Source organism: Dermacentor albipictus, chromosome 8 (assembly GCF_038994185.2).
Source record: "Dermacentor albipictus isolate Rhodes 1998 colony chromosome 8, USDA_Dalb.pri_finalv2, whole genome shotgun sequence".
Lineage (NCBI taxonomy): Eukaryota > Metazoa > Arthropoda > Arachnida > Ixodida > Ixodidae > Dermacentor > Dermacentor albipictus.
Genome location: NC_091828.1, coordinates 123,636,973 through 123,664,669, shown reverse-complemented (window position 1 = coordinate 123,664,669; position 27,697 = coordinate 123,636,973). Strand labels below are relative to the sequence as shown.

The 27,697-nt window shown below is 44.6% G+C and overlaps 1 pseudogene; it reads right to left on the bottom strand.

Moving 5' to 3' along the window:
- On the bottom strand, positions 1 to 26,906 carry LOC139049322 (lithocholate 6-beta-hydroxylase-like; annotated as a pseudogene).
- Positions 26,907 to 27,697: the final 791 nt, after the last annotated feature.

Below are 27,697 nucleotides of genomic sequence, written 5' to 3'. Positions count from 1 at the left end.
TGTGATAAATAGTTTCAGTGCTCAATAATTTCTTGGGTCCATGAAAAATGCAGACCTCATTGCGAAATTTTTTCAACTTTGAGCCAAACTCCGTTCTTGGGGTACGCCAAGATGAATGACGATCCAATCTCCAAATGTTTCTCCTGCAAGAACAAAGAAAAAGGTGGAACAGCTCCAATTTTCTCTGTACCTTGATATTCAGAAAGAGACTACTTAGATAGCGCTGTTTCAACTGAGAGTTTAGGGTTATAACGAGTTATGTTTCGGCGCCCTCCAACATCTTGCATAGCAGCGCGTAGTGGATTGCGATCAATGTTGCGTACTGGAGTGCACGAAAGTTTCAAATCCCGTAGAGGACGCATTGCTTTGCAGCTGGGTAGATTTTCACAGACTAAAAACAAACCATCCCCAATGAAACACGATGAGGACATGCTTTGTCCTGCACATCCTTACAGGGATGAGCTTTTCGTTCATTACCACGTCGGCGAAGAATGCATAAACTAAGCTAAACAGGTCTCATAGTAGTAGTTATAACATTGCCACGTTGAAGTGAGTAACAAATAACAATGCTTGCTTGTGTATCGATCAATTTCCAATGCGACCTGTACCTCGTATTTGAAGCTATAGTGAATGGTTAACAGGAGCACACACCTTAATGTGACGATCGTCCAGATTAAGCTTGTACTTTGCCAGTAGCTTCGCCATGGCTAGTTTCATCTCGAGCTGAGCGAAGCGCATTCCTACGCAGTTCCGAGGGCCTTGACCAAAAGGCTGGTACACGGTGGGATCTACCTGGCATTTGTTTTCTGGGCTGAATCTGCAAAGAGTTCCAGGCAAGGAAGGTCAATTAAGCTGAATTTCACATTGGCATTGCATTTTTGTTAAGCATGTCTTCCAGATAGGCAAGCGACACTAAATTTGCTTAGCTGCATAATGAGAAAGCAGCCAAGTGTGCGTACCGAAAAGGTCTGTTGAATCTGCTAAGCAACAGAACGCGGTAGCAGAGCTCCGCGCTGGCACTATTTCCGTTGCTGGTATGAGCGTTGTATACGTAGACAACCGCATTAGCGTTTGCGCTGAGCAGGTACGTGGTAATTATTGGAGGTATGTATCTCAGCGGAGCACAAAATAAAAGATTATCTAAAACTTTTCGTTAGGTTTACCTTATCTGTATCAAAAACTTGCTCTCACGAATCTCGTCTGAGCGTAGTTGTAAGGTTAACGAGCGGGAAGCGGTCATTGTAGATGCCACCTCTTCATTGTCAAGACCTCCAACTCTAAAAAGAAATCGATATATTCGACCAATCTGCTACAATATTTTATAATGAGATTTCATAAGCTTCGTGAAGGGACGTCCATGATGAATCTTAACCCTCTGGTGAGCGAATCGTTTCTTTCATTAAGTAGTACAGTTACGAATTCAGATCTGAGCAGAGAGTGCAGGGACGAATGGAACTTCTCAGTAGGAATGCTGGTTTAACACAGGGATTTGGACGTGTAGTCTAGTTTTTGCATACTGCGGCTCTTTGCATGCCGGTTGCTTTCAATGCTTATAAGTGAGCTCGTCGTTGATGACTTATACAAACAATACAATTGTTAGCGCAAGCTGTCTATGATCTTGCAGTAGCACTGATGCTGATTGTGTCTCTCTCTCCTCTCCCTCTCCTCACTTCGACCATATTATATACGCACGCCATAATTGTTTCCGAAGACTGCGCCGTGTAATAAAACAAGCAGGGAGATGCATATCCAGAATGTCCGAAATTGGGGGAGTTCGCTGTATTCGTGATAAATACATGTGTGGGGTTTCACAGCAACACATAAGCTTTGAGGGATGGCAAAGTGGAAGACTCCGGGAAATTTCAGCCAGCTGCGGTTTACATACCGCGGGTGTACCCCATGCATGTGCCCTGCTTAGAACATATTTTAGAAGATTCTACAAGCAGGTGTTTGTCACGACGAAGGACTAAAAGATATGCACCACATTTACGAAGCTGTGTTAATGCGCGTCGGTTCTCTCAATCTCTCTGACTGTCTGCGAGAACATTTTCGTGAACGCAAGAGACCTCTACGAAGACACCAATACATTGGCAGTGTAAAAAGAAAAAAAAAACACCTTTCTGGATCGAAGTTTTCGGGTTCATTCCAGTAAGCTGGGTCGTTGCTCATGTAATGGTTGGCAATAACGATGCTTGTTCCAGCAGGTATGGTGATACCGTTGTGGACGTAGTCACAAGCGCACCTTCTTGTTGTGAAGCTGCCGAACAAAGAAAGCAAACTTTTGTCAGTGATTTCCCTTCGTGAAAGTAGAACTATAAACAGCCTTAATTATAGCATTACCGTTTGTTGGGCGGTTCGGTAAACTGGCTTGGAAGGCCTAGTTAGCGCTAGCGGACGTGGACAGGAAGAAAGACGACAACACAACAGCAAAAACCTGTCGTGAACCTTGAAGAACCACAAGGTGGTTAAAGTAGTCAGATACGATGACGACTATCTAGTACTTTTTGAACCAAACGCACATTCGAGAGAAGATAGACTTTTCAATTTTTTTCTGAAGGCCATAGCACACTTACACTCACGGATGAAGAGCGAACTGATAAGTGCTGTGCTTCTTAGATACTCAGCTTGAAGTCGCGGAATGAAACACGTGTTGGGAGTAAAAACCAAGGACCAACGAGCCCCTGCTGCGTATCGGTGCGCTCACTCGAACCTTGTAAGAGGAGCATACAAACTTTTGCTTTGGAAATACGTTGAAGAAATCTTGCTCTACACGAGTCTTAGTCGGGAAGGTTATCAGCACAAAGCAGGAAGATAAATATGTGTGAGGGATGATTGAGGTCCAGAATATCTGTCTACGCAGTAAAACGTGTGTTACTGCACCTTCCGTCGACTTTTTAGATAAGGAGATGGCCTTTTTGGAAGTCTGAATATGGATTACGTGGCGCCACTACGCATGAGTTATTAGGTGGTTGTTTCCTGGTATTAACATTGTTGAAGTTAGTTCATTGCGTTGTCACCTCCCTTCCTGTCCTTGTCTGCTGGCGCTAAATATGCTTTCTAAGCGTTAATTATCCGCCTTTATAGCACAGTGCGCTGTCAGATGATTGTCTGATAAATTATGTGTAATTATGCTGAACACGGACAAATATAGTTGATACTTGAGACGACAAAAGAAAAGGAAAATTTGGAGTGCACTTTAAACTTGTGGAAACCATGAACTCATTACTGAGATCAGCTGGCCTCAACGTGGCAAGAGCATTCTGGTGCATCCCTACAACCATAATATCACTGGTAGCGTACTCTCCCGCTTTGTACCATCCCTCCGAACGGAGGGTGGCGCTGGCCCGCGTGATCTGCTGATGCGAAACCGCTCCGCTGGGCAACGCCTTGCTTGCTGGTGCACCTCACGTAGACGTAGACGTAGCGCTGTACGTGCACCTCACGTAGAGCGCTTCTTCTAGTCTTCTTCTAGTCTTCTTACAGTCTGCGTCTGTGTCACTTCGTGCGATAAACGAATATGTACCGTACCCACTCGCCCAACTGCCCATCCCTTTGGATGGGCTAAGCTTGACGTTTTCCGGCCCGTATAACTCCTTTCTTCGCAATGGACAGCCAAAGGCCGTGACTCTAGGCTTAAAATGAATATGATTGGGATAGCATAGATTTCACGCAGATTGTCACGTGTACTGCCTTTCACTTGGCTCGTCGTCTGAGTGTGGATATATTGCAACAGTAACTGTGCCAGCAATGATTTATTTCCCCGTATGAATAACGGACGTAGAAGCCCCGTTTATGGAGTGATCTGTATTCTCTTAGTGTGTTGGAAATGTCTATGGCAACGTTTTATTGATGCTGTTTTAGGCGCTTTTTTCAAGTTTCCGGATTCTTGAATGTAGCGTGCACGCCCTCCTTTGCACGATACCTAGTACCCTTGTTTTTTTTTTACACCTGGGTAGCGCGTCTATTGAGTGGGTCCTTCACGACGACCATTTGGCCACGTAATTAGTTGGAAGAAACATGCGTCCCCCAAAGCTTTAAGTCACAAGATTATCTGGTTGACGCATCGCTCACGCCGCGTCCACAGGAATTGACAGCGCACAACTTGCACAGTTTGACGGGCAGGCGCTGACGCACAACGTTCTTGCTCCTTCGGCAGCTGACGTTGGCAGCCGTTGCATGTCAGTTAGTTTTACACAAATGTCCCATGTGCTTGCACCGCTTTGTAGGGCCCGAGCACAGACGGCGAATGCGGTGCAAAGTCGATGAGGCAGAACATTGAAGTATATTCCCGTGTCGTGGACACGGCATATGTACTTCAATGATGGACCACTGTGGGAAGGCTATTGGTAGTACATTTCATTATAATGTCGAGGAAGCCATGTGGGACGCGAGCATCCACGGTTAAGTGGATGCTCGGTGTTTACGTGGGACAGGAATCGGGGTGCTTCGCAGTGGCAGATTGTTCAAGATCGGTAGTCATTTTACCCTTTGGCGAGCGTCTATTAGTCGTTTGTTTTATTGAAGCGCTCTTGATTTATTTTATTATGTTTCTCCCTTACCAAAACGGGTTCTGCCCAAATTTTTATCATCTTCAGAAGAACTTGAGTTTGGCATAGTTAGCGTTTACTGCATGTCATGCTAACTGCTAATAGAATACGAAGACAGAGAAAGAAAAACGCGAAACGACGGTGCTGTTGGATCATGTATTGTGACCTTTGACTAAAGATAAAATAGTTTGCTTTACATGTGTCTTGTACATGGCTACATTAGTGACCATTTGAGCATTCACTTTGAAGTAAAAATACTCTGTAACACAGCTGTCATTTATGCACCGTAAGCCTAAATTAATATCGCTGCCCTGTTGATGTTCTTCACACTATAAGCATTTAAAGAAGACCATGGTCAGTGAGATTGCGTGCGCTGGCCGGTATTGCTCCGACCGTACCATTCGCTGCGCTCTTAAGCAACAAATGCAATCTATCGAGCACGCCCAGCCGCCCAGAGGTGGTGCTGTTAGCTGAAGGGTCTGGGGCCTGTGGAAGCTGCCACAAATATCAGACGGTGCGATATCTCAAAAAAATTATGCAGGTCCCACGCACTGTGGGAATCGATGTAAGCGAAGCATTCCGTGCTGGATGCTTTGACTGACGATAATTAGCGGTGATGTTGCCGACTAAAGCTTAATTTCTTCAACGTTTAGTTTAACACGAGAGTGGAGAGTTGATGTTAAACGTTACCTTGCGGCCACTACTGCTGTCTGTCTGCGTAGTACCCAGAACACACAGGGAGAGATGTTTGCTTGTTGTGTACCATATTTCATAACCTCTGAGAGGGTTGAGCATAGTCATTGCTTCTCAGAGCACATCCTACGGTGGCAGAAGTGTTAAACTGGAATTCGATTATGGGGCTGCACGTGCCAAAACTACAATCGGATTATGAGCCACGCCGTAGTGGCGGACTCCGGATTAATTTTGCCACCCTGATTTTCTTTGCCGTGACCCAAAGTACAGGCGCACGTGCGTTTTCTATTTCACTCCCATCGAAATGCGGCTGAGGCGGTTGGGATCAAATCCACGGCAATTAGCAATGACTGCCATAGCCGCAAAGCTAACGTGGCGGGCACAGAAGTGTGGATTTTATAGTTCACCGCTTCCGTAGTGTCGCCTGGACAGTGCAGTGGGCTTTAATTAATGCGGCTCTGCTTCTTCAACGCCTACGTAGTATTTTCGCTTGACATATTTAAAGGGTGTTTGTTTACTGTACCGTATTTTGAACTTAAGCTTATCCAGTTGCCCCGAAACCTTTGTTGTATAGTAGTAGGGTCTCCTTTCCGTCTCACGTAACGTTCCATCTCTCTTCCCTGAATGGGAACTGCCTCTTCTCCTCCCTCCTCCCTACAGCTCTATCTACGTCCCCTCTGGACTCGCACGTTAGGGGAAAGGGAAGCGCTGTAGTTTCTGCAATAGGCAAAGAAAGCTTCGCTTTAAAATCAGACACGAAGGCGAATTAGCGCCTGAAAATAGGACTCACCCTGTAACTGGTGAATAGCAGCGAAGTGTTTCAGATATTACTTGGTCCATGTATTTCATGCTAAAAACGTTGTCGTACGTAAACCCTCCCTGAAAGAAAAAGAAATTTCTGTGAAATTAAAAACACATGACTGGCCAATAAAATTGTAAGTGCGAATCCAGCCAAAATTATACATCTCTGTTCAGGACGTCAAGGATTTCTTCTCGAAGTCGATCTTGAACATCCTGGTGTTTTGCGAGAACATAGACCATGCAAGCCAAAGTGGTGCCCGTCGTCTCGAACCTGCAATTTAGGCGGGAATGAAACCCAGCGATGGTTCTAGGTAGCAAGCAGAAAATCTAGCCAGACAATGTAGGTGATTCAAGAACAAATGCACTGTGCTTTATTTACGTTGACAGCTCGGAGACAAATTTTTTCGACAAAAGTTATGAGGTATCAAAAGTCACTGCTGCAGAATATATACAACATATGGCTATAATTTCTATAATTCATATAGCTATAACGCTGGCAACTAGTATATTAGTTGAGCAAAACGGCTTCACTCCACAAAAAGTTCTCAATTTCATACGATAACAATAAACTGCCGAAAATGTTACAATGTTAGATTATGGGGTTTTACGTGCCAAAGCCACTTTCTGATTATGAGGCACGCCGTAGTGGAGGACTCCGGAAATTTTGACCACCTGGGGTTCTTTAACGTGCACCTAAATCTAAGTACACGGGTGTTTTCGCATTTCGCCTCCATCGAAATGCGGCCGCCGTGGCCGGGATTCGATCCCGCGACCTCGTGCTCAGCAGCCCAACACCACAGCCACTGAGCAACCGCGGCGGTTATGTTACAACGTAGGCGCCACTTTAAAGTTTTACAGCTATACACAACATGCAAGCAAGATTACAAATAATATTCCGGCTGTGGTAGGATCGCGTTGCATTTATTTCCAAGGTGTGCATGAAAAAGACAATACACAGAGGTGTTTGCTCAAAAAAAAAAAATTCTGGTAGAACCCATCGGGCGACGACTGTCGACGTTAATGCGATTCACGTACAAGCAGTAATGCCAACACACCACACTTACAGTAGTGAAAAAAAAAATTCTGGTAGAACCCATCGGGCGACGACTGTCGACGTTAATGCGATTGACGTTGAAGCAGTAATGCCAACACACCACATTTACAGTCGTGAAACGCGTCACGTATGAGCCATGCACTGTAGCCGGGTTCCTCTGTAACACTTCCTTTGGGACCCTATATTTGGGACACTCCCCCTATCTAGACGGCGGGAGCTCGCAATTATGCACGAAGCAGCCCTCCTTTTGCTTGTGGCCTCCGAGACTTCGCCGGTGGAGCATCACTGCGAGATTTCGCTGAGAATTAATCCCTCGCTTCCTGCGGCCGTATATGGCACTGCGCTAAAGCATCACGCTGCGGTGTTCGGGAAACTAGTCTGACGCGAGTTCGAATCCATCCAGTGGCCAACAAAATTGTATAGCATTTCTTTTCATTTTGCAGAGTGGTGTGAACACGCTAAACAGATACTTACAGACAAAGTGGATGACGTTGGATGAGCCTGCTGATCGCATTAAACAAATTATTAGTGCCCCTTTAATATTCACCACGGCGAGCATGCATACTTTCTTGCTTCAGAGGATCTTTTTCTTTGAGACGAAGGGGAAGTGCTGGACACTCTTGCGGTATACTTCCGCAGTATTCGGCGGCATAATTTTAATCGAACATTGACAAAAAGTCGTTGCCCATTGGCTCATTCTCACCCTGCCATGAAGAGGGCGAATCCGTTCGCCAGAATTTCGACATTGGTCAAACATCGCTTCTTCGCGCTAACGTTTACCGTTTCAACAGGCTGTTTCTCTGAAAAAACAAAGCCACAGAATAAATTTGTCACGTTACCTAGATAATAAAGCATTCTATCATTAATGGCTGCTGTCAGGAGACGCCTGGTACATTCATTCTCACCTTCGGTTGCGCTATCAACATCGTAGGATGCCGTGAGTGCAGGCTGACTGGCATTTCGTCCTCTGCTTCGGCATTGAGCATCAGCTGGAGGAGATCGGTCCTATTCTCCTAAAATGAATAAAAAAATTAATTTATCGATGGAGGTGTACTTTTAAGTGACAGCGATAGATCAGCTGCATGCAAACTATCGTCATTGCGCTTGAGCTACTTTTGATTTTTCATAATTATTATCATCCCAATCGGGTTTCAACTGGTCGAGCATATTCGAATGATTGTGCATCACAGAGCCAACACATAGCTAGATACATTCTCTTCAAGCGGCGGCAGCTTCTATTTAGGGTCACGTTGGCGGCTACGATGAAGTGCACTTCGCTCTAAGTTTTTTTCATCGTCATCGACCAGTATGACAGATCAACTGCAGGACGAACGCCTCTCCGAGCGATCCCCAACAACCATTGCATTGCGCAAGCCGATTCCGTCTTACGCTCGCAAATTTCCTAATTCTATCACACAGCCCTGTTCGTGGTCATTTCGCGACTGTGCTGTCAATCTGTCGGCATCTATTCTGTAACTCCGTTAGGCCATCCGTTATCTTTTTACGCATTGCATATGGTCTGCCCAACTTCATTTATTTTTCTCTATCTAAAGTGGAATAAAGGCTACCTACATTTACTCTAACGCACGTCGCCGCGGGTTCCTATCTCTTAACGTTACGCATATCAGTGTTTGATTCATCGCTCGTTTCGCAGTCCTTAGCTTCTTTTCTAGCTTCTTTGTTCGTCTCTAAGCCTACGCCCCTTATGTACGTACTGCTAGTATACATGATTGTACACGTTTCTTTTTTTATTGGAAGCCTTAGTAGTGTGTTTCATACCATTCAGCGGGGCGCCATGGTAACCAAAGTGCTGCATGAGTTTATTATTAAGTGCAATGCTGTTGTCCTCAGCACGCCTTTTGTGACCGGATAGTACTTACAGTTACAAAGGTAGTGTCGGCTTACAACCTATCGACGTGCATTTCCCTCCATATTTATAAAGAATAGAAGAATATAATCCTTCTTCTGAGCGAAATGCAGCCAATAAAATATCAAATTTGATAGCTATTCGAACCTACCTCAGGGTTTTCACGACGGAACTGTATAATAGGAGTGATTTCGTCAAATGTTTTGTCTGTGGCAGTCTTGTTATGCCGAGAACGGTATGATATGATCGCTCTCCACAAAATGGAAAACTCTGGAAAGCACGCTGGAAGAGAACGGTTATGATGGTCGGGGTGAAATAAGAATGCGGGAAAGAGTGAGTTGATCTCCTTTAAGACCGTGACACTTCGAGCGGGGAAGGTGACGTTGACCTGTCAGATTGTTAAGTTTAGTTTAATGGCACGATAGAAATTATTAGTAAAACAAGCAAGCGCTACGTTGCTGTAATGCCTACTAAAAATTAAACTGGTCTCGTCGTGAAAGTTCAGGATTCAACTCCCGCACAAGTTGTTTCTGACAAAACAACAACAAGAACAACAAAAAAAAACAGTCAACGCGCTACAAATGCCAGGAATCACTGCAGCTAATGCATACTTTGATTACAAGTTCGCCATCACAACACAAACACAAATATACTTTGGCGAATGGTACAGATTATACAGACCTCTACCCTCCCCTTTACTTTTAGGAGGTTATTAACTGTTCCATGACATTGACCTGTAATCTACCCAAAAAAGGTGTAACCCAGAACCTACGTGTCTGAAGAATAAAAATCTAATGCTTTAAGCATTCAACATCAAAGCCCGCGAATACATGCAAAATTGCCCGCAGCTTCTTGCATTCTGCCTAATGACATAATTAGCCCTAAATAATTATAAACTCGAATAATTTCATTGGATGAAAAGTGTCAATGAGAAAATTGTAGAGCAACATGAAAAAACACCCGATACAACTTTTGGTTGCTCATTACGACAATTTTGCCTGTATTCGCGGGCTTCATTCACGCTCGGGAAAAAATTCTTATGTAGCACATGTTGAACAACAAAAAGCTGCATCAGGATTTTTTCAAGTTGCTGTGCAGTTTTCTCATTGACACTTTTCATCCAAATATAATATTGGAGAAGTTCTTAGTTAATTAGGACTTCTATAGTTAGGTGGAATGCAAAACACACCATCAGTATCTTCAAGCTACGTGGCACATGCAAATTTTGAAATCTTGGGGACAGCCGAAGACGAAGAAGTGCGGAACGGTCGATCTTGTTCTGTGGTTCTTCAAAGTTGTGCGCCTTCTACATATCAGGAGCTTCCCCGAAGACGTCGTCCTCCAGAATGGAGGACGGAGGACCTCCGCGCCCTCATGGCAAGGCGAGTCCCGCGGCGGTAGCCCTGTCCGTGGGAAACCGCGACATCACCGACTGTAGGCTTCCCGATTCATCTGACAGCTCAACAGCGGCAGACATGGACTCGGACAGTGATTACACGCTAGTCCAATCGCGCCACTTGAAGCGCAAGCTTCGCCGGACGTCAGCAGGCAGTGATTCTACTCATAACAGCAGATGTGACGAACGGGTCTTCTCCGTGGGCTACACCCCAACTACGGAAGGTACGAATATGAATTCGTTGAATAGACAATCACTGACCAAATACTTCGATCGAATAGCCTCAGGACATGTGAGAGAGATCCGCATTAATGCTCGGAAGAACATTCTGACGGTGGACGTGAATTCTCAGGCAGTATTGGAGGCTTTGAAAGGCATTCAAGTGGTTGGCAACATCCCAGTTCGCTCATTCCTAGCGTACGGCAAAGATACCTGCACTGGTGTGATATCGGATGTGGACATTGACATAAAGGATGACGACCTGCGATCTCTATTATCGTCGACAGTGCGAATCCTCGACATCCACCGATTCGGCCGCTCCCGGTGCATCAAGTTGGTGTTCGAGTCAGACTCTTTGCCAGCATCGGTCAAAGTAGGTTATGTGAGGCACTCAGTGCGTCCATATGTACCACGACCGTTACAGTGTCACAAGTGTTTCAAACTGGGCCACGTGAGTGCTGTGTGTAAGAATCCTACGTCGTGCCGAAGATGTGGTGGTGCTCATCAGGTAGACTCCTGTGAGACTGACGCCATGAAATGTGCAAATTGCTCCGGAGACCATGAAGCGACATCCAAGGACTGCCCCAAAATGGTAGAGGAGAGGCACATTCTGAGAAAAATGGTGAGAGAGAACTCCACGCACAAGGAGGCTGCCGATTCCGTCCGCAAGAAAAGGCGCCGGTTGCGGCAAAGGCGTCGCCGCTCCCGGAGCAAGCCTCGGGGTAAAGAGGCACTTCCTTTGAGTACTTGGATGCAAACCGTGCCACAGAGAGAGCAAGGCCGGCACACACAAGATGCGCCTCCCCCAGTATCTCCGCGCCCGTCAAGGAATGAGGCGTCATCCAACGTGCGTCCAACCTCTTCGGCTATTGAGTGGCCTTCGCTACCACTGAGGGCTTCCGGAGGAGATACTCCTTCGGCGCTCCCCAAGTGCCGGGAGAGTACTGAAAGGCTTGGAAATGAAAAGGTGATAGACATGCTTAAACAGCTAGTAAACACTATGCGTATATTACTCTCCGGATTGGCAACGCCAACTGCACTGTCGGTCGTGAAGGCGTTAGATGCTATGGAGCCGCTATTAGCGGCTCTAAAATAAGGGTATTAATCATGGCTCTCACGATAAAACACTGGACATTGGAACAGAAGATGCATCATTCTGTTATAATGCAATGGAATGCTCGAGGTCTATGCGGCCGCATGTCTGACTTTAGGCAACCAGTATTCAAATACCGCTTCCCAGTGATCGTGATATGCGAGCCAAATCTCACGTCGGAATTTCGCCTTTCCGGATACGTTAAGCTCTGGTCACGTGAAGATGGACCCAAGAGCAAAGTGTTAATGTGTATACGCAGCGACATGACGTTTGTGCGGAACGCGATCACTCCACATGACAGCAATGAATATGTGTGTGTGACACTAAAACATAAACTACATGTGTTTTCGATCATCGGCGCCTACATACCTCCTAGACAAGGACTTGAACTATCTTATCTATCCACTGTATTACAAAGCTCCCCAGGCCCTCATGTTGTTATTGGAGACTTCAATGCTCATCATCCTTACTGGGGAAGTGCCGCAATGAACTGTCGGGGTAGGAACTTGATGGACTTCATAGACAGTGAAGGTCTGGCTGTCATCAACGATGGATCTCCAACTTACATCCGCGGCACTACCTACGGAAGTTGCTTAGACCTCACTATTGTATCTCGGAGCCTCCTGCCCTTAGTCAACTGGTGCTTGGACATAGAAACGCATGGGAGCGATCATATACCAACATATGTACAGATGAAGTGGTTTGTGCAATCAACTCCACCTGCTGTACGCTGCACTGATTGGTCCACATTCTCTACATCTGTCGAAGAGTACTGCGGAGACATCACTTCACCATCTGATATAGAAGAGATTATTGTATCATCAATGCAGAAGACAACTAAGCTCATCTGTGCACCTACATCCAGAACGGCGATTGATATTGAATATGAACGACTCCGAGCGATCCGTCGTAGAGCGGAAAGGAAGGTTAGGCGAACTCAATCGTCATTAGACCTTGTCTTATGTCGACGAGCTCAACGAAAAATACGGCGTCACCTTCAAAAAATGGGAAAACAACGGTGGAGGACCTTCTGTTCGTCTCTGGATCCTCGAAAGCAGCTTTCTAGGATCTGGCAGGTAGTACGAAGCCTTCGTGCCCCTCCTCAGCAAAAACATCCTTTCCGTGCTCTAGCACTTCACCAATGTCTGACGGAAGTGCAGGTTGCCGAAGACTTCTGTAAGAGAGTCACCCGTACTGATGTTACAGCATGTCCAACATTGGATCGACCCGTGCTACCTCCTAAAGATGACCGTCTTGACCTTCCTTTCACGATGCCGGAATTGGAAGCTGCACTAGCTGCGTCTAGACGATCTTCTGCCCCTGGACCTGACGGTATTTCGTATACTGCTCTGTGCCACCTTGGGATGGAAGGTCGGAAAGTCCTGCTGTCATACTATAACGCCACGTGGTCAACCAGTACAGTCCCGAAGCAGTGGAAAACCAGCCGTTTGGTGGCCCTCCTAAAGCCAGGAAAATCGCCTTACGAAATGTCATCTTACCGGCCAGTAGCTTTAGCTAGCTGTGTCGGTAAGGTGATGGAACGGATGGTACTCACTAGACTAGAATGGTTCATGGAAAAGAATGAGCTTTATCCTGAAATGATGACCGGATTTAGACGTGGCCGGTCTGCAATAGATGGGGTCATTGATCTCGTGTCCACGATCGAACAGGAAAAAAAGCGCCACCGACTTGTAGGAGCAGTTTTCTTAGACATAAAAGGAGCTTATGACAATGTACTGCACGAAGCCATTCTTGATGCCCTCAGTAATCTAGGCATCGGCGGCCGTCTCTACATGTGGATTGCAAATTACCTAGATGGTCGTACAGTCTTCATGTCCACGAATGCTGGCGAAACGACAAGACACGCTGTGGTCTGTGGAGTGCCTCAAGGAGGAGTTCTCAGCCCGACCCTTTTCAATGTTGCCCTTATTGGCCTTGCGGAAATAATTCCTGATACAGTACGCATCAGTACCTACGCAGACGACATATGCATATGGGCATCCGCAGTCACGCGACCACAAATTCGTGCCAGATTGCAGCGAGCTGTTTCTTTAACGTCTCAGTACCTGCAGTGCCAAGGACTGCAACTGGCCCCAGACAAGTGCGCTGCGATAGCGTTCACACGGAAGCTTATGTGTTCGTATCCAATTATGATCAATGGAAATGCCATCCCATATGTCACCCACCACAAATACCTCGGCGTTGTCATTGACCGCGGTGTTTCATGGTCGAAACATGTGGCAATGTTGAAGAAAAAATTAACTGGGCTTGCTCAAGTTTTTCGCTTTCTGGCCGGTATGAAACGGGATCCATCTGAGCATTCGCTACTCCGGCTGTACCAGGCTCTCTACGTCGGATACATTCGGTATAGCCTGCCAGTTTTATCAAGTATGAGCCCGTCATGTTTGCGTACGCTGGAAAGTGCCCAGGCGCAGATGCTGAAAACATGTCTCGGTGTTCCACGTTGCACCTCAACCTATGGAACAATTGAGGAGGCTCGCGTCACCCCTTTACCTGTCTATCTACGATGCGAACCTCTTCGAGTATTCCTGCGACTGCTTTGCCGTCACGGACGTCATCCCTTATCGAAACTACCCGATACACGGCCGGACTCCACTTTTTCAAGAGCCGTTAAATGCCAAGCATCTGCCATACCAGCATACTTTGCCCCGGCTGACCTTCCACATATGCCCCCATGGGTAATGTCCAAAATACCGGTACGTCTATCTATTCCCGGAATCTCTAAAAAATCGCGAATACCTACCGTCGGCCTCAGACATTTCTCACTTGAATATATGTCGAAAGAATATGACTCCGCGGTGAGCGTGTATACAGACGGCTCGGTCTCGTCGTATGCGTCTGGTGCGGCTTTCGTCGTGCCTGCGCATCAAGTCATTCGACGGTTTCGTCTGCATAACAAGACGACCTCAACATCTACGGAATTAGTGGCAATAAGAGAGGCCGTTAAATATATTGTGCGACAGCCTCCTCAAATATGGACAGTTTTCAGTGACACAAAATCGGCTCTTCAACTACTTAGAGTGGCGTTGAAAGAAAGCGCTTATAGAGTGTTGGCTCTTCAAACTGCCGAGCTCTACACTTTAGCGCAAGAAAACGGCCACCACATCACATTTCAGTGGATCCCTAGTCACTGTGGTATACAGGGCAACGAACTGGCCGACGCCGAAGCGAAGAAAGCACTCGAGGAACGAGAGTCCCTGCTTTCAATTCCCTTTTAAAGAGCGGACGCCAACTGTCTCCTCTCCAGTGTCATCCGCAAATTGACAGCAATGCACTGGGACAATCCAGATAATCGCCACAGACGACTCCAGAGATTGGACCCCACCATGAATTTTAGGCTACCACCGAAAATTCAACGAAGCGATGCCAGTCTTCTGCACAGACTAAGGCTGGGGGTAGCGTTTACGCGCGGATACGTGCACCTCATGCGACGCACCGAGTCTCCACACTGTGAGGTGTGCAATGTGACTGAAACTATAGGTCATGTGCTTTGTGACTGCCCTAAGTTCGTGGAAGAGCGTGATAGGTTGGTCAAGGACCTTACGCGTCTCGACAGTGCACCGTTGTCGGAGGATATTATTTTAGGCTCTTGGCCAGACGCTCAGTCGAGTTTTAAGGCCATCAAGGCATTACTGAACTTTTTAAAAATTACAGGCCTGGACTGCAGACTTTGAGCATGCCCAATTGCTTGCCATATTTTCTACATCTTCCTTCTATCGTCATCGTCACCCATCATGCACCTCTTTCTTCCCTCTTTCTTTCCCACTTCCCCTTCCCCCAATGCCGAGTAGCTGGCTAGAGGAATATACCTCAGGCCGACCTCTCGGCATTTCGTGTCATTAAACTTCTTTCTCTCTCTCTTGAAATCTTGGTGCATGATAATTGGGGCACTTTGCATATTTTTCTGTGGGCTTGACGCGGATGTACCACAAGATTGGCTCGGTCCACGTAAGCTTGTCAAAAAGCCACTTGATGTAATTCCATGTATATATTTCTTCTGATATTGCTGTTTTCCGGGCCCACTGCATGTATTTACTTTGAATTGTTCTCTATGGGCTCTTTACCAAGCTTTGAACCATATAATCTTTCTGAATTATCAGTGATGAATAACAGGTAGAGGTACCATTAGGAAACTGTGGAGATTGAACGAGTTATCCCAACAATTTTTTTATATGTCGCAACCATTGCTAAATTATGCCTTGTTGAGCTTTCTAGTAATATATTATTATGGCCTCACATGAAGTGTGTTCTCGCCTAGATGAATAGCTAATGAGTCAGACACACAGTCCGTAAACTCTGGTTGCAACGAAATCTAAGGACACTGTCAGAATCACTGACGATGTGATTCTGGGGTGCTAAATGTCTCATACACACTACGCTGAGTTTTGGCGCCTAAAAGTGCCTATTGAAGTTCGCGAAATTTAATGCGAAGCCGTAGTCGCGTTATTGATATGCTGGAGTTTCAGTGGTAGATAGGTTAGCAAACCAATTACTAATCACTTTTGTTCTACAGTAATTAGGTTATAATTGAAAAATATATATAATTGCTTGCATTAATTATTCACAAATGTACCGTCCGTTGCCAGAAATATATGTCATTAGTTCATTCAAATTTTCATCGGTGAGGGACGGTGTTTGGCCATTACAAGTTAAGAAATGCCGCAAGTCCCACGCATTATTGCAATCGAAGTTTTTCGAAGCATTCACCGGTAACTGGCTACGAAGCACTTATTCGGGTTGCACAGAGTATTGCCAACTGGACCAATGTCTTTATGTAAGGCTAGCGTTTATGTGTCTGACGGGAGCGCGTCTTTGGCGACAGCAGCGAGGCGACGGTGACGATGAGGGCATGATTTCTACTCCGGCTGTTCGAATATTATCCATTGTTGGGTGCTGTATAGATACTGGGCGAGCACAAACGAGAGAACCAAGAAGTGTGACGTCATCTGCAACTAGGGGTTATACAATTCTGCGTACCTATATCTATGCTATTTAGCCTATGTTGAAGCGACTATGGTATTTCCTCTACGCTGACGAAACGTTAAAACCTGTCTGACTTGGGACGACAGTGTGAAAGTGGTACATTGTCCTTAGCTTATCCGTAGATCTAACCGCTACGACGAAAGAACTGGGCAATATCGGCCGATCCTAGAAGCTTTGCAGTCGAACATAGCGTCGTAAAGCTTGAATAGACACGAGGCAAGAACGTCGGAAACTGATACCTGACTCAGGTTCCCAAATGTGTTAGAGAGTTAGCCATCTGTCGCACGCGGGGAATATGTGCGCAGTCGTGGCCTATGGCTATAGCTCTGGTTTGATGCGTTGTATATTAGGCGTTGGATTTTGCCGTTCCTTGGCCAAGAATATGTGTCTATTGAAGGGGTCCGAAACGAGGCGAGGTAAAAGCCTACCTACCAAGACAAAGTGCTTGGAATGAAGTAATAATGCTTTGCGTTAAAACAAAATAAAGACTTATTGTGAACTTCGCCTTTTGAAAGGAATTGAATTTGGCAACATTACCTTACAGGCATTCGGTGGTCGAAAGCTACACAGTTTTCTATATTCACTGCACAACTACACGAAACTTTCTCGCTAAAGCGGTCGTTTCTCGATTGTACTCGAATTGTTCGGAAACAGATAGTCTCCTTTCATTGGATAAATCAATAAGTAGGCATTTTAGCCCATATTTGCAAGTCCGCTCACCGTGGGAACACATACAATAATTTTGATGAGAAGGCAGTCTTAATATGTTTGTAGCCCTACGTAAATATAAGAGTTTAGCAAAAGGATGGATAGGTGGGCTAGTTGGTAAAGCATATTAATAAAACCTTAGAGAGCTCAAAACACGAAAGATGTAGAGACGCGGTGTCTGTTTCTTTCTCTACGTCTTTCGTGTTTTTAGCGCTCTAAGCTTTCATTATCGCGCTGAACAGTACGCCACGTCAAAATATGAAGCAACGATCGAGTCAGTAAACGTACGTCCATGCTTTGTGGTGGTTCCTCGAACAAGCATCCACCACCATCCACCATCACTTAGCCAGCGCAAAATCAAATGGAGACACAGAGTAGACTGACACATCACAAATGCTGATAGTGCCTATATACTTTGTGTCGCATATTGTCTTCTAGGTACATCACCAACACAACAATAAACAAGCCCATCTAAAAGGAAAAGTTACCCTCTGTTAACCTACGGGTAAGGAAGTTTATCCATGCGCGACGAAATTGTTGAAGTGTCTCCAAACCCTCCTGAAAAAGTGACTCTGCAGTGCTGTTTGTTCGATCTTTCTTCAGCAGGTTCGATTTGAGGCCAAACGCTGATCGAATCATGACTTCGGCCGTAAGCCTCTGGAAGAGCTCCCGAAACTCGATGGCGTTATGCTTCGACCGCATGTCCTCGATGGCATTGAGAAAAGCATTGGTGCTGTCATCCATTAAGCTCACCATCTGTGCGTAAACATAGTGCATGTGTGATGAAGTTGAAAATTATCGCACCAATTGTGCCACCGGCCTTTCCACAAAAATAGAGTGATCGGTGATCGAGACGTGATAACAGGAGGCGATATGAACAATTCTTCAAGGAAGAAAGCACATTTTGTAGTCGTCCCGAAAGAGTCACTAATAAAATTACAGCAAGAATGCAGCACATTTCATTCCGTCCTCACAACTAGTGGTATCTAAAACATTTGCCTCTCTGTTTCCAGTGAAACATTACGAGACGCTGCGAAAGCACAGATATCTAGCAAATGTTTCTCTATCTGGATTCCCGTCTTCCTCGACAATCGCAAACAGTCTGTATGAGTCGATAGCTATCACTCACATAGTATGCCAATTCACTCGGGAGTGCAGCGAGGCTTTTTTGTACTCGGCCTGCTAACATTTTTAATGTATGCAGTCATCATACAACTAACATGTCATCGCAAATGTGCTTGTTTGCTGCGGACTGCTTTTTTCATCGCAGAATAACTGACCCGGGTAAAATCACACGTCCTCAAACTGATCACAGTAATGTTCACGCCTGGCGAAAAATAACAACAACAAAAACAAAAAAATGTAAGAACAAATAGCTGCGAGTGGGCTCTTCCTTTGCGTTGTGCTCCCTCAGAGTCCAAAGAGTACAAATGGTTGACGGAAAAACTAAGACCTGAAGTGATCAAGAGAGCTTGAACAAGGAAATGCTCAAGGTAGAGCCTCATTCTGAGACATGGCTGCCTACCTTCTTCATGTTTCTCGTCGTAAAGGCTGGCGAAATCAGGCTGCGCATTTCCTTCCAGCGGTCGCCCTCCGAGTTAGTCAGGCTATGCTTGTTGATAGGGTGGCTCCGTGCGAAGCTTGACGACAGCTGTAGATATATTACACCACCGTTTTCCTTGCAGAACTGCGAATCGCTCAATTTATTTGCATGTGGAGCTAATTACGCCACAAGTAATGCAAGTGTCTAATGTAAAGTCATGTAACCAAATGAAAAATCGCAAATGAAGTGATAGAGAAAGATGTGGCGGAACACTACAAACTTGTATTACCGTAACTTTTCTCGACACACAGTAAGAAAAAATAAGTGCAGTACAGATTGTGTATAAATTGACGACAGACAAGCTCTATGGCAAATGATTGCGCTCTTTCAGTTTCAAGCACCAATGCCGCAGCAATACTACTTGTTCAAAGCAAGGAACAAGTTCAGAAATCATTGAAGTTAATCTATAGTGCCTTCAGCGACTATCGCGGAGATCTTCGGCCTACCTTATTGCTATTTAAGGAAATACAGAGAAACTGTTTTGCGAATGTCTTTATTGTTTTAGTGTACACTCTCTCACAAAAACGACGGCACGAGCGTTTGCATACGAAGCGTTTAAGGGCCTTCAACAGGGCCGGGAAGAATGTAACGATTGTAGGACTTTCGGAACTTCGTTTGCATACTGTCGGGCGTCTAGCCTGCCCTGTCACCTGAATCAGCCGGCATTTAGTGATGAACTTAGTAAAGAAATAGATTTGAGTGCAATGACTAGTTGCAATATGCCAGCCAAACATCATAGAGCACTGAAAATGGAAAAACATGGAGTGTGTGTCACACGTTATAAACCGTACGCGCAGGAGGCTTTGCATTTTTACAGCGCTCTAGAAACGGAAACACACAACATGAAGCCACAGGACTGGGGCGGAGATGGCGCGGGAACAATGCTCATCCTTGTCTGCTTAATTTGGCATTTTCATTTTTTGTTTCACCGCTTAAAATGTATCAAGCTACTATAACCAACTAGGCTAGCTTTCTGCCTTAACTGGTGCAAAACAATTTAACCGATGTACGCCTGCAGCACCGCTTAGCGTTGGAAAAGAAGTCCGTGTGCCCTCATTCTTCAGAGCTGCTAGCCTACTCGCAAGCTGAGATGACTTCCTACCTCTTGCGTACCACGTCACTGTACAGTCTGCAGCACACAAAGTCAGCACCGACGCGAATAACACAGCGAACTGTGTGAAACGCGGAGGAAGCAAAACCACCAATTTCCGTACGCCAAGCAGCATAAAAAACAAGAGGACCCGCACATGAAGAAAAGGAGGGGAGGGGCGCCATTGGCGTAACTGGGATATCAGCCATCAGCAACGACGGCAGAGGAGAACATTTGTCGAGGCAAATGAGAAGAGGAATTGCTGTGGGAAGGGCAGCCAACTTCATTCTACCATTAGCCGATACCCTTTCACTTGCTTGTAGCCCCTGTAATGGCTAAGAACCTTTACACAAGAGCATTTTCTAACACGCGGAAGAACACCTTATACCAAAAACACTTTTGCCGCTGACATATGGAAGGGTGCCCTCCTAATGTTTGCACTAGGAGACTCAGTAAAACGTATTGGCACTACTCTTTTTACTGAAACCAACAAAATGCACAAAAATATTCTATCTGCAGTATGCAAAGGAAACAGAAAAAAAGGGATCGAATAAGTTTTTTTTTTTGTCACATCATTACACAGTCTAAAGGTGCGCGATTGCTCATGGTCCACTCGGCCTACAGTTACCTTGCTTTGGCAGTGCGAAACTACCGTTTAGTTCACGTATTTCACAGTGCGTATCTCATAAGCTGGTCGGGATCATTCAGTTTCGCTTTTAGAGTTAAATCAGCTCGGAAGCTGAACAAGGAACGCGTTTTGCCCGGCTGGTTCTGCCTTACGGTATCGGAACGAGCGTTCCGCGAGCGCGTTCAATAGCGTTTCCCGCGCTGCAGCTGAGTTCACGCTATTATAGGACACGCTGATTTGAACTGTCAGCAAACGTGAAGCTAAGAATACATATTGTGCTTCCGAACTTTGAAAGAGCTAGAAACAAGTGAATCATGCGGCAGCCCTTTGTAAAGCCACATGTAAAGCCACAGATGAAGCAGCCAAAGGCCAAATGACGTAGAATGATGATCACGATTCTGAGAGCTGCTGATATGGTTTGAGATCATTGCTGAAGTAAAATTTTGCTGTCAGAAAAAATGCGCCAGTGCTACGTACAAATTAGGTTGGCAAGCACGACAGTAATGACACGGTACCATCGTGTTCTGTCAGTATTCTTGTAGCTCTATTATAGCTACCCTCAAGCATGCATTGCATAACATATTATATACAGGTATATGTGATTACTACATGAACTGTGCACAGGTGGCAGGGTCACTGCAGAATTTATCTGTCTCTACCCCTGTCATCCAAGACCGAGGCGTGCCCAAGATCATGGCTTGGTGAGGCACCATGGTTGACAGCAAGGACGAGTGCTCGGCTTCCCACCTGGCCGCTTCCACGACACAAAAGTGCTGTCAGATGTCAACTTATCACGTCAGCGAATGTACAAGGCAGAATATTGTGAACTCACCACCGATGGCTCAGATTTAGTTTGATTGCCAACAACACACGAGACTTAGTTTCAGAAAAAGAATTATATGCTCTTGCATACAGTATTTGGAGGTGCCAAAAGAGGGAATCTTCTGCTATCAGCTAATAACGTAAAATAATTGTAAATGGTCTGCCATGTTTAATGACCTTCCCTTTAATGACGGTATTTGTATGCTGTGAGCTTGTTTTTGTGAAGCAATGAAGTTTGTTTCGTTGAGAGTACGTTTCATCCGAGCATTAATTCTGTCAAGTGGGGTGCCAGGTCAGGCGTGCGTGACTTGTTAATCCACACGTAATGTGGTAACACCCAATGCCTTTCTTTCCTTTGCTTACCGTGTTTAGATAAGCTGATTTGTACATTATGCAGTGCTTTTCTTACTACGTTTTATGGTTATTTACTGAGTCAAAGATTGCTTATCTAATGCAATATTTTATGCGATATCTCACATGACTCATGAGCGCCCACATTTTCGAACATCGACCCCGCTCCTTGCGTTATACCCCACAAATGGCTTTTAAGGGTGTAATAAGTAGTAATGATAATGATGATGAAGGCAATATGAGCACGAAGCTACACATTTAGGCCGATAACGGAGTTCGGATATATCCCTCTGCCCAAGGATCTCCTAGCAAAATGCAGAAATATCTTTGTGATGTGTCACCACGCGCGAAAGCCTTTTCAGTAGGTGTACTCTGTAATCCCTTTGTCTTTTTCAAATTCTTGTGCTGAAAAATTCGGCAACGGCCACTTACTTTATTCAACAAAGAAATCTAAACTTACCCGTGGGGCCGTGTCAGGAGCAATAGCAAAACTGTCTCTAAATTGCATCAGGGAGGGTTAATATTTATACTCACTCCTCGGCTGTGGAAATTCTGGAAATCTTTTAACTGGATCTTCTTGACCAGCTCTGTGTCTTTGACGATAAGGAATGGGTAGGCGCCATTGTAGAAACTGTGAAGCCAAACGATATTAAGGAAGTTTATTTTCAGAAAGCATGGTGTAAGAAAGAATGGGGCATAACTCCTTAGACTTACTTTTCAGCTTGATAAATTGAGAGGAACAATGCAATTCATAGGTTTACTTTAACACCACTTTAGCAGTGTGCCACCGCCTATAGATGAAGCCTGATTGTATTTAAGGTGACATATTATGCATTGTGCATATGCATTGTAGATTTGATCATTAATCTAGAATTTTATATTAGTTATAATTTTTTGTGTGTAATCTAGAATTTCATATTAGTTGTAATTTTTTTTGTGTTTAAAGGTTTTCCATACGTTACGGGCAGTGTTGAAAAAAGCGCGAATTCTTATTTTCTTTGATATGTTCAGCATTCCATTTCATTCATCAGTGTTTTTAGGGCTTCTTTTTAATTATGAGCTTTATTTATGCGGATTGTTTTAATGTCTGTTAAAAATATTTATATTGAGCCCTGTTTTGCTGAATGTTATCAGAAAATCGTGCGGTAGCCACAGCACGTAAGTGCTCGGTGCATCAGCTTTTGAGTGGCTCAAGCTTGCTTTTCTATATTAATGAGAAATATAGAGGCGAAACTGAAAAGGCCGAGCTTCATTTCTCTTTCAGAACGCTTCATAGCTGCCAGATATGGTGTCAAAATTTGTTTTCAGCTATTAATAAACCTGGTAAGGTGGGAGCAGCTGAGCAAAGAAAGAGAGAAAGGAAAGGGCACAGGCTGTAAAACAAACCAAGGAAAAAAAGCCCGTGCTCTGTAAGGTTGCTCTTGTTTACTAAATCCCTTTGTCTTGCAGCCTTACGTACATAGGGCAGACAGGCTGATGCATTAATGTGAGGCTATCGGTGCATCAGAATTCTTCAGACAAGAAATCTACAAACGTCACAAAGCAATGTTTTGAATGCGAGTGTGCACCTTTCTTTGATGACACAAAAACGCTGTTTGTGCCCACTGATAGCATTACAAGGGAAGTGGCGGAAGCATTTCTCATAATAAGAAAAGGCAATGGGTGTGTTAGCTTTGGGTAGCCTTACCTTTAAAGGCAATGGGGTGAACAACGGTGTTCATCTCACCCGCGAGAACGAGGCAATGTTTTGGGAACGACTAATGCTTTTGTTGACATCGAGCATGCGCGTCCGCTTGATGTAAGGCTTTAAGCCGTTGTGTTTTTTTTTTCATAATAAGCGCAGTTGTAAGTTCTGCATCGTGTGTGTCCCATCCTCTATTCTGTTGTTCGGTGTGCGTATTTAGCGCTGTTTTTAAACAATATAAAAGGCATTTATTTATTTATTTATTTTACCATCGGCTAGGGCTTGAACATTGCAGTTGGGAGTGGCATATTACAGACTAAGATTGAAAAAAAAAAAAGAGTTGATACACTTAGAAGAAAGGGCATGAACAATCGACAAATTAATAAAGATATGTACAGCTGCCACTAAGGAAAAGCAGAGTAATTTCAAGACCTAAAAGTGAAAACAAACAAACAAGCAATCCAAAACAGGAGAAGAAATTGAGTACAAATATTGCGGCCACGTTCAGCACGTTATCCGAAAAATTCTTAAAGCGCCATGTATCCGTAACAATGGTAGCTGCATGTGGCAGCTGATTCCATTCGGAGTAGGTTCGAGGTAAAAATGCGTGTGAATAGGAACGGCGATGAACTTTTTGGATGTGGTGGATTATAGATGCGTGTGAATAGGAACGGCGATGAACTTTTTGGATGTGGTGGATTATAGATCAGATGAAAGGAGGACATTTAATGGACCGTTCACGAAGATGATTGTTGTGACACTAAATTTTATGTAAAAGAGTAAGCCAAGCTATTTTACGCTGAAGGGGTAGTCTTGGAAGCTTGACTACTGACTTCATCATGGCAACATTGGTTGTGGGGTCGTATTGGATAACATGAAGCGAATGGAACCATTTTGCACTATCTCAAGTTCGTTTGTCAGTGTGGTACCACCGGTATAGGATGCGTATTCAAGTGACGGACGAATGTAAGTGATGTAGAGAAGCTCTTTAAGTTATGGGCGTGTTGGTATAGGTGATAGGTGTATTGCCGTTGCTATAGTTTCCATTGTTTTTTTTTCTCGTTGAGTATAAAAACAAAAGCAATGCCCACGCACCCGACGATGTCTCCGTATTTGTCTAACCAGTGTTTGAATGCCTGTAGCGCTCCCTGAAATAGAGCAACGATAGAAAACTGTTATACAGAGCAACTTATATTTGCTTATGGCGCAGCAACAATGAAAAAAGAACTGCCGGTGTTTATTGTTTGCATGAAGCAGACAATATATATAGTAACTAACACGAGTTTGTTGAGGCTGCGGTTGCTAAAAAGACATTTAAGTTCGAAACAATCTGCAGTCAGAGTTTGCAGGCAATGGAAAGCACATTAATCCAACTATGACTCGAGACGCTGTTTGATGTTGGCGTTCAAATATAAGGAAAATGCGTTCAGTAGAAAAAAAGAAAAGAATAGTTCTTTTGGTCCCCCATAGATCCCGTTAACTTGAAGTGCCGTACTTAAATTACCGGTATTTGCCTTCAGTAGCAGGTGTTGCAATTGTGTCAAAAAAAAAAGCTAATCTACGCGCAGTTTCTAACAATGAAGTAAGAAAAATTTCAGGGTGTAATGGTCTAGGTATGAAAATAATGTGTTTGCCCTCATCTAAGCTAAATTCAATGTTAGCCAGCAGAGACATCCAGTGCACTCGTTAAGAATCCTATCGCCTTCTTGCCTCGATTGCCTTCACACAACAGCCGTGGTTGTTGTAGTACCAGCTAGACAACGCAAAGAAGGATGAGAAATGAAAGAACACCATGTCTCACTCTCAGATGTGCTCTGTTACACAGGACGTACTTGTAAAGACACAGTGCGCATTTTCAGAACAGTTGTCACCGCTGAACAGTTTCCACACGCAAATTACTATATGTCTCAAGGTTGCATCGCCAAAGCGTTGAAGCTGCTGGAAAAGGTTCCTCACGAGAATATTGTAAATTTAGTTAGCCCGTGGCTTTAAAAAAATGCGTGCACGAATTTTCTTCCACGTTAACGATGTTTTATCGTTGGTGATTACAAGCGGAACTCAAGCGTGACCGAAATGAAGTCAGAACTGACACTTCGGTCTCTCCTGTCGCGTCGAGGTATTGCACTCCATCTGCCTCCTCCATCAAATTATTTACGGTCATCACACTTCTATGCTGCGGCTTGCTCATGCACATCGCACTTATCGTAGTCTCCGTAGTCAGCGAAACTGGCAACGCCTGTTCGGCCGAACAAAAACCTTTAGCTTATTTGCTTTACCACGTACTGTGTCCTATTTAAACAGTCTTCCAGATAGAGTGGTCGATATGCTAAACCCTGATGCATTCAAGGAGAAACTGCACTTCCTGTTTTCGTAGCTTATCTCGTGTTGTCTTCATCTTTTCTTTTATTTATGAACTATATAGCCGTTGTTAACGATGTTTGATTGATACTAAAGGTCTCGCTTTTGCTGGTCTTACTTTAGCGCTCGCATTGAGCAAAATTTTCCTATCTGCATTTACCGCCCTCATCAATACTACCCAACATGACCAGCGCACTCAATAGTTCTGTTGTCTGTGTTGATAATGTACGGATTACTTGTATTCGAAAACTCGAAAACATTCGCTCCATGTTATTGACCTGACGATTTTTTGTATAACCCCCTGTACATGATGTTCCAATAGGAACCTGTGATGCACCTAAATAAATAAATAAATAAACAAATAAATAAATAAATAAATAAATAAACGTTCACGTTATGCTATTGTCAGTAAAGCCTTACCTTTTCTACAAGTTCAGACAGGTTTCCAGTAAGAAAGCTTGGAGGAGGTCCCGTGATGCCGAGATCTTTGAAGAACGACAGGCGTCTCTTTCGTTGTCTGGAACGCACGGAGTTGCGTACGCTAATAAACAATGCTACATCGACAGTTTTAACTACTAGTTTAGACCAGTACGTAATGACGACAAAAACTCTGGAGGAAATACATCACTTTCATTTCAGTGTAGATACCTGCTAAAGTGTAGTCACGCAAACAGATCGATTTTGTCTAAATTCCCAGAAAGTGGCAAACGTCGATGCACACAAGATATTTATCATAGTGAAGGGACAGCATTATCGGCTTTTTCATGACTCACAAAGGCGCCTGGACCACAGAGGGTGTAGTTATTGCATTTTTGAACTGGATATCTCGAGTCTACTATACCACAGCTGTATGCCGCGTAAATTCAGCGGTTTTATGTATGGTATTCATATTACCAAATCTAACGCACGCTCTACTCGGCGGGGTCATAACCTCGTCGAATATGCCTGTTCAAGAAGTTAGGAAAATTTTACTTACATAACGAACCATGTTGTAATCGTGACGATGAAGGTCAGTATCAAGACTTCCAGCATGGTTTTCAATGCCGACGTTCAGGTTAACTTCGCACACATATAGATACTTCAGCTGAATAGTGCCGCAAGCTTCTTTGGCATCCGGAAAGTTGTGTGCTGTGCTGTTTTCGTAAAGATCCCGACGTCGAAGCGTTTGAAGCGCTGTTTCTTTGCAAACAGCAGTTTGCAGTAGGCAGCGAGGCACTGGAAGTCGTAAGGGAATACATCTACTTAGGGCAGGTAGTGACTGCGGATCCGGATCATGAGACAGAAATAATCAGAAGAATAAGAATGGGTTGGGGTGCGTTTGGCAGGCATTCTCAGATCATGAACAGCAGGTTGCCATTATCCCTCAAGAGAAAAGTGTATAATAGCTGTGTCTTACCAGTACTCACCTACGGGGCAGAAACCTGGAGGCTTACGAAAAGGGTTCTACTCAAATTGAGGACGACGCAACGAGCTATGGAAAGAAGAATGATAGGTGTAACGTTAAGGGATAAGAAAAGAGCAGATTGGGTGAGGGAACAAACGCGAGTTAATGACATCTTAGTTGAAATCAAGAAAAAGAAATGGGCATGGGCAGGGCATGTAAAGAGGAGGGAAGACAACCGATGGTCATTAAGGGTTACGGACTGGATTCCAAGGGAAGGGAAGCGTAGCAGGGGACGGCAGAAAGTTAGGTGGGCGGATGAGATTAAGAAATTTGCAGGGACGGCATGGCCACAATTAGTACATGACCGGGGTTGTTGGAGAAATATGGGAGAGGCC